Source organism: Chionomys nivalis, chromosome 7 (genome assembly GCF_950005125.1).
Source record: "Chionomys nivalis chromosome 7, mChiNiv1.1, whole genome shotgun sequence".
Classification (NCBI taxonomy): Eukaryota; Metazoa; Chordata; class Mammalia; order Rodentia; family Cricetidae; genus Chionomys; species Chionomys nivalis.
The window spans coordinates 74,846,803-74,854,808 of NC_080092.1; the positions used below are offsets into that span (position 1 = coordinate 74,846,803).

Sequence of the window (8,006 nt, forward strand, 5' to 3'; positions counted from 1 at the left end):
ACCTTTTTTTACCCTCTGAGTCATCTCATTGGCTCTTGGTTAGGGTTTGTTGTTTTTAATTTTAGGTGTATGGGTTTTTTGTCTGCTTGTATACCTGTGTACCTCACGAATAAGGTTCCTGTAGTGGCCGGAAGAGGGTGCTGGATCCCCCAGAGCTGGAATTACAGATTGTCGTGAGCTGCCTTGTAGGTGCTGTGGGTGTAGAACCCAGGTCCCTGGAAGAGCAGCCAGTGCTGTTAACTGCTGAACCAGCTCTTGGCTCCCTTGGTTTGGTTCATCTTTCTGTGACAGGGGTTCCACTCTGTAGCCCAGGCTGTCCCGGCATTTACTAGAGAGTCAAGGCTGGCCTCAATCTCAAGGTGATCCTCCTGCCTCAGCTTCCTAAGTGCTGGGATCACAGGTAAGTGTTAAATGCCCAACTGCTCAACTGTTTGCCTTTGAGAATCCATCACTGTGGGTGTCAGTGTGGCCCTTTCCCATCAACTTTGCTTGGGATCAGATTATTCTCTGTGCTCAACTTTATTTCTACCTGGAAGCTGTCTTCTTCCATTTCTTTGATTACTTTTCTCCCATATCTGCTCCATTACACACACACACACACATACACACAAACACACACACACACACACACCCCGCCCCAGAATCCCTTCTCTCCCAGCCTACATGCCCTGTGTCTGAACACGCCTCTTACCTTTTCATCTTTGGGTCGTTTCTCACTCGACTGTGACAATTTTCTCTTCTCAGGTGTCTTGGATGCTATTTACAGCTGACATCCTGGCCTCGTGACCTGGCTATTGTGGTTTCTGCTTCGCTTCCTGCTCTTAGGTGTGAGCGACTCACCACCACAGCCCCTCCAGATCTTTACCGCACCCCATGGAATCTTTTATGGGTTTGAATCAGATATTTAGATATTAAAAAAAAAAACTTGTGCAGCAGGAAGTCTTTGTGTCCTGCCCTACCCCCACCCCACCCCCATTTTGCAGAGCTCTTCCAACCGAAGAGTCTGGAGCAGGATGCTGGGCCTTGCTCACCTCATGAGCACAGAGCTGTATGACTGGGAGGCGCTGCTCATTGTTCTCTCCATTTCACGTTCCCCCCTGCGGTGAGGTGAGGAGACTGAGGTTCCAGGTTCTCTGGGGGCCCTCTCCTCTGAGCAATGCCTCCTCTGATGGAAGATGGCCCAGCCCCCTCTCAAGAAAGGTGCTTTGGGCCTACCTGCTGCTGCTGAATTGTTAACTGGCTGGGCTCCAACAAGCAGTCTGTCAGGACCCCTGGCCCTAACGCCAAGTCTGATTACTTCTGGTGTGACAAATGAGAGTCCATTTGTCTACAGAACCAGAACCAGATTCTCTACCCCATGTCAAAGATAAAGCTGGCAGTTGGATCCCCCAGCTGTCCCATGTTCACTCCACATTCAAGGGGAAAAGAAGTCAGGAGTGGTGGCACATGCTTGAGCTTCCAGCACTCAGAAGGTTGAGGCAGCAAGATGGCAAGTGCCAGATTAGTCCATACTCACATAGTAAGACCCTGTCTCTTTAAATTTTAATGTTGTGTGTAGAAGTGTGTTGCCTACACACAATTCTGCGTATTATTTGTGCGGCTGGTGCCCACAGAGGCCAGAAGAGTGTGTGGGATCTATTGAAACTATTATGGACTTGACTCTGCCTGGGGTGGGATTACAGGCAAACCCACCCCTGGTTTATGTGGAGCTGGTGGGGGTGGAACCTGTGGCTGTGTGTATACCAGGCAAGCTCTCCACCGACTGAGCTACAACCCCAGTCCTTGCTGCCCATTCTTAACCTTTCGCCTCCTGGCTTGGGATCCTGATTCCTAATTGCCATGCGATCGTATTCTAATGATCAAAGGCCCTGGTCACAGTGGCTTCTTCATGAAAGTAGCCGGGGTAGGAGAGCACTTTGTAGGCATAGCCTCTGAGGTCCCTGCTCAGTCTCTGATGAATATACAACAGGGCCTTTCACTTATTTTTGTCTGTCTCTTATTGCCCAGGTTGGCTTTGAGCTTTCTTTTTTAATTAATCAATTTTATTTTATGTGTATTGGTTATTGTTTTTTCGTTTTTGTTTTTGTTTTTTGCCTGCATGGCCATGTACCGCGTGCAATACCCACAGAGATCAGGAGGGACATCAGATTCCCTAGAACTAGAGTTAACAGGAGTTACAGATGGTTGTGAGCTGTCCCTGTGGATCCTGGAAATCAAACTCTGGTCCTCTGGAAGAGCAGTCAGTGCTTTTAACTGCTGAGCCATCTCTCCAGCCAGCTTCCTGATGCTATTTTATATATTTTTATTTTATCTGCATGTGTGTCAGAGCATGCATTCCTGACAAAGGCCAGAGTGGGCATCAGACAGCCTGGGACTGGAGTTACAGATGGCTGTAAGTCACCGTGTGGGTGCTGGGAATTAAACCAGGTCCTCTGGAAGAGCAGCTACTGAGCCATCTCTCCAGCCCCTGACCTTGAACTTTCTAGGTAACGAAGGCTGCCTTTGAGTTCCTAATGCCCCTGCCTCTAGCTCTAAATCACTGGGGTTACAAATGTGTGTCATCACACACAGAAGGACCTCATCTTTTAAATGTATCTTACCCTGTCTTACCATCATACCAGACCTAGCCATGTGTGGGCTCTCACTCCTGGTGCCTGTCTCCATTGAAGTACCCCCCATAGCTGGCATACATGTTCCACTCTTGCTGTTCTGATTGGCTTTTTGCTTACATGATGTAGCCTAGGCAAGCCTTGTTGTAGACTATTATTTTAACAATGTAAAGATGCGTTACTTTTGTTTCTGCTGCCATTGTTTAAACAGTAAAACTGTGTTGCATTTGTTTCACCTTGCCTGCCTAAGGCACCAGATGGGTCTAATAAAAAGCCGAATGGCCAATAGCTAGGCAGAAGAGGGATAGGCAGGGCAGATAGGCAAAGGCAATAAATAGGAAGAGAAATCTAGGCTCAAAAAGAACAAGAACAGCGGAGAGAACGAGGTAGAAAAAGAGGGAGACACCTGGGGCCAGCAGACACAGAGTAGGACAGAAAGTAGAGTAGAAAGAAAGGGGGGGAAAGCCCCAAGGCGAAATGTAGATAAAGAGAAACAGGTTAGGTTACAAAAGCGAGCCAGAAACTAGCCTAAGCCAAGGCCAAGCCCTCATAAGTAGCAAGAAGTCTCTGTGCTATGATTTGGGAGCTGGTTGGTGGCCCAAGAGAAAAAGCCTGGTATATAGCCTTAAACTTGAGATCCTCCTGCCTCAGTCTCCCAAATCTAGTCTTACAGTCCTGTTCCACTGCACAGAGTTCAGAGTGTGAATAAGTGAGTCCTGCACACTGCACAGAGTTCAGAGTGTGAATGAGTCCTGCACACTGCACAGAGTTCAGAGTGTGAATAAACAAGAAGAATGTCAAGGAAGTCCTCCCCTCCTCTTCCCTGAAGAAAGCCCTTTGTTACGAACATCCCAGAACACGTGTGGGCTGTCCCACAAATGCCAGAAAGCAGCAACAGGTACTATCTCTCTGAACCATGAGCCAGCAATCTGGGAACCCCCCAAAACATGCCACAAGCCTCCGTCTCATCCTTAGTGCAAACATTTTCCAGGGAATGGGAAAAAGGGCAACCAATTATTCCACAGGTCGGTCAACCAGAGGGTTACTCAGGCAACCCCATCTGAGACTCATGGCATTGGTGACTCTCCCCTTATGGCCTCCCGCACTTCTCTCTCATTGTTGTATGTTCATCAAATACTCCAGAAGCCCCTGAGCCTGTGCTCCTCCTGAAGAGCCACCCGGGTCAAAACTCAGAACAAACCACTAGCAGCGTCATGTGTTATGATATCTTGCTACATTCTAAAGTGCAAACATGTCTGTGCAGCATAGAATATAAAAGTGCCCTACCACCTCATGTCACTGGTCTTTGAGAGTCCCCAGGCGAAGTGGTTTGCTGTGGTTTGCTTTTAAACATGAGTCATGCTTATGAACTGGACTGTGGTTTACGGGCTTAGCAGTTTCTCAAAACGCATTTCCTCACAGAGGTGTGGGTAGGTGTGATCTTAATTGCTGAGCCGTCGCTCCAGCCCCACATGTGTGTGCATATTTTGCTCCCACGGTTACAGGTCAGGGGTGCTGACACTCTGAGGAAACACACGCACACAAGCAGAGGAAATCCAGAAGGACACAAGAGAGGCAGAGAATAGGGGACTGATAAACGGTCTGAGGGAGCTGCAGGACCTTCATGGCGACAGCTGTAAACACTGAGGGATGTTGCTGGAGACTGTACAATACCCTGCCCCTCTGAGTTCTGTGCTGGAGTGGGTGGCGCTACCTACTCAAGGAGTCCTTCTCCCTCTGCTTGCCCGCCTCCAGGTCTCAATGAATCACAGCTACTTTGGTGACCTGTGGGCTCTGCTGCCACCCATAGGGACCCGTTGACCATGGCACCGGAGAGGCATTTGATACTGCCCAGCTACAGGAGCAACACCCAGGCTGGGGTGGGGTGCTTTTCTTGAGAAGCAGGTGGGAAGCAGCTGATGACAGAGGAGGCCCAGATGGGCAGCCTGCCCTGGGGCACAGGTGGCCACACGCAGATGCTGAGGAGGTGGTGGCTGGCTATCTAAAGCATTGCAGGGCTTTGCAGTTTGGCTATTCATGGTCACATGTTGTTGAGGCCAGGCCCAAAGGACCTGAGAGAGGTGGGACCCCTTCCATCAACCTTCTTTAAACATCATTAAGTGACGACGGAGAAACAGATGTTCTGATAAAACCTGCCTGCGTATTCCCTGATGATAAAAACGAGGGGTTTATCATGCAGACTTGTTACATGCTTTTTTTCCCAAGCCAGACAATTCATCAGAAGGCACATTAAACTGTTTAAATATTAGTCAACAAAATACATTTCTCCTTCTGGGAGCACAGTCTTTCCATGTGCGTTTGGCTTCATAATTTTGGTTGGCTGCAGCGGCCGACGTCGGGCACACACCAGCATCGAGGCAGGGGTTCATGCTGGTGACATGCTCACGGCTGTCCTGTGATTCACAGGTTTTCTGGGAAAACATTCAATAGAAGCCCTTTGGGGCTAACAATACGCAATTTTAAATTTTCACCTGAGAGCATCGCCACTCCGGCAAGTTGTGGGAATTATTTACACGGCGCCCCTTATGTTTGGAAGCGCAGGTGGCATGTGACCTGAGTTATCTGCTATCAGCTGCAGACTGTTCCCAAGGGCTGCCAGAAGCAGTCAGGTTAGGCTGCCTGTTGTCCTGGGTCCAGCCAGGACATCTGGTTCTGCTCAGCAGCAAAGCAGTGCAGCTAAAACCAAGTATGATTCTTCCCTTTTTCTTTTGTTTTCTGATGTCTTACAGTGTTGAGCATGGAACCCAGGGTCTTGCATTTAGTTTCTAGGCAAGCACCTTCCCACCAAGCAACAGCCTCAGCCCTTACCCGTCTGGAAGAGCAGAAAGGACAAGCCTCCCTGTTAGACAGCAACTTTAGTCTGTGCTTTCAAAATGGTAAAGAAAACTGTACCCTTGGGTCGGGGAGAAGGCTCAGTGGGTAAAGATACTCGCCAGGTAAGCCTGATGACCTGAGTTTGATTCCCAGAACCCACCAGGCTAGAGAGATAGCTCAGCGATTGCAAGCGAGCCTGCCTGACTGCCCATGCTATGCCTTGATGATAATGCACTAAACTTCTAAAACTGCAAGCAAGCCCCAATTAAATGCTTTCATTTATAAGAGTTGCCTTGGTCACGCTGTCTCTTCGCAGCAATTGGATAATAATTAAGACAGAAGTTGGTACCAGGAATTGTGTATTGCTGTGACCGGCTGAACCATACTGCTTGTGGGTGGAATGTAAACTTTGGGACTTTGGACTAGAAAACTGTCTGGAAACTTTATGTGGGACTTAATGGACCATCCTAGGAGAAGCATTGAAGATAGTTCTGAGGGTGGTTTGAACTCTGGCTGCCCAGTTCAAGAAGTTTCAGAGGAAGAGACTCTTACTAAATGTCCCGGAGACCTTTCTTATTATTCGTTTGATTGTTGTTGTTTGTTTTCTTCACAAAAAAAAACATATCTGCTTTTTACCCTTGTCCTAAAAGTCTGCCTAAGGCTAAACTGAAATGTCTTAGAGTAATGGCATTGGCGGAGGCGATTTCACGGCAGCCTGGTAGTGACTGTGTCGTGTGGTGACCAGTAACTACTCTTCTGAAGATCTCTAATGAAATGAAAAGCAGCAAGCTGGACAAAGAAAAATGCAAAACATACAGTTTGAGGAGAAAAGAAACAGCAGGAGATGCTTTGTTGGAGCCGAGTCTCGTGCCCAAGAAGATAACAGAAGTAAGAGTAGAGCCCCTGCCTCTGCAAGGTGGAGGAAGAGAACCAACTCCTAAAAAGTTGTCTTTGGCGCCGCTTTGCAGACGCCGCTGTCCCCTCTCACCGCTTGCTGCAGCCATGGTCAACCCCACCGTGTTCTTCGACATCACGGCCGATGGCGAGCCCTTGGGCCGCGTTTCCTTCTAGCTGTTTGCAGACAAAGTTCCAAAGACAGCAGAAAACTTTCGTGCTCTGAGCACTGGAGAGAAAGGATTTGGATATAAGGGTTCTTCCTTTCACAGGATTATTCCAGGATTCATGTGCCAGTGTGGTGACTTCACACGCCATAATGGCACTGGCAGCAGATCCATCTACGGAGAAAAATTTGAGGATGAGAACTTCATCCTGAAGCATACAGGTCCTGGCATCTTGTCCATGGCAAATGCTGGACCAAACACAAACGGTTCCCAGTTTTTTATCTGCACCACCAAGACTGAGTGGCTGGATGGCAAACATGTGGTCTTTGGGAAGGTGAAAGAAGGCATGAACATTGTGGAAGCCATGGAGCGTTTTGGGTCCAGGAATGGCAAGACCAGCAAGAAGATCACCATTTCCGACTGTGGACAACTCTAATTCTTTTGACTTGTGGGCTTCTTACCCACCAGACCATTCCTTCTGTAGCTCAGGAGAGCACCCCAGCCCCATCTGCTTGCAGTACCCTGTAATCTCTGCTCTCACTGAAGTTCTTTGGGTTCCATATTTTCCTCATTCCCCTTCAAGTCTAGCTGGATTGCAGAGTTAAGTTTATGATTATGAATAAAAACTAAGTAAGAAAAAAAAAGTTGTCTTTGGCATCCACATGTGCTTTGTGGCTCATAAACTTGTACACACACACACACATCCATGTGCACGCGCACACACACATACACACACGCTTGCATACACACATGCACGCACATGCACACGCACAAATCAAATTAAGTTTTGCTGAGCATAGTGGAGCATGCCTTTAGATTTGTTTGTTTGTTTTGACAGGGTCTTACTTGCTATATACCTCAGTAGCTATCTTAGCTGTTACTTTGGAGCCCAGGATGGCCTCAATTCATGGCACTCCTCATGCCTCAGCCTCCCCAGTGCTGGAATTATAGGCCTGTGCCACCACAGCCTGCTCTGTGGGGCACACTTTTAATCAGGAGGTAGAGGTAGGCAGGTCTCTGTTGGTTTGAGCATCTCCCTGTTTCCATGGCATCTGGCTGTCTGGCTCCATAGGGTTCCCACCTCTCTGCCTTCTTTGATTTCCGTATCACCTTTCCCCTCCTGCTCTCCTTCAACTTCTGGGTCATTTTGCCATCTGCTTCCCTGTTCCAGGGTCTCAACCCAGTGATTCCCACTACAGCAGAAGAAGAGGTGGTTGGCATGCAGGGCGAGGGTTTAGCCTAAAGCATTCTTCCTTCCCAACGTGGCCCATTTTTTTTTTCAGTGTAACTTCTTCCAATGAGTCCACTAGCGAGCATCTGCCACTTGTCTTCATCCCATCAAAACACATCCTTCCATATCCAGACTTGGCTGGAAGCCTGCAGATGGGGGAGGGAAAGAGCCCTTGCCTGCGGGGCGGGAAGAGAAAACTCCAGCCTGGCACGTAAGGAAATCCTTGAGGCAGTGCCAATGTCCTGAAAGTCATGGGCATCTTTTTTTTTT

The 8,006-nt window shown here is 48.4% G+C and overlaps 1 pseudogene; it reads left to right on the plus strand.

The window, feature by feature from the left end:
• Window positions 1-6,434: 6,434 nt before the first annotated feature.
• Window positions 6,435-7,001, plus strand: LOC130877852 (peptidyl-prolyl cis-trans isomerase A-like; annotated as a pseudogene).
• The last annotated feature ends 1,005 nt before the right edge of the window (window positions 7,002-8,006 follow it).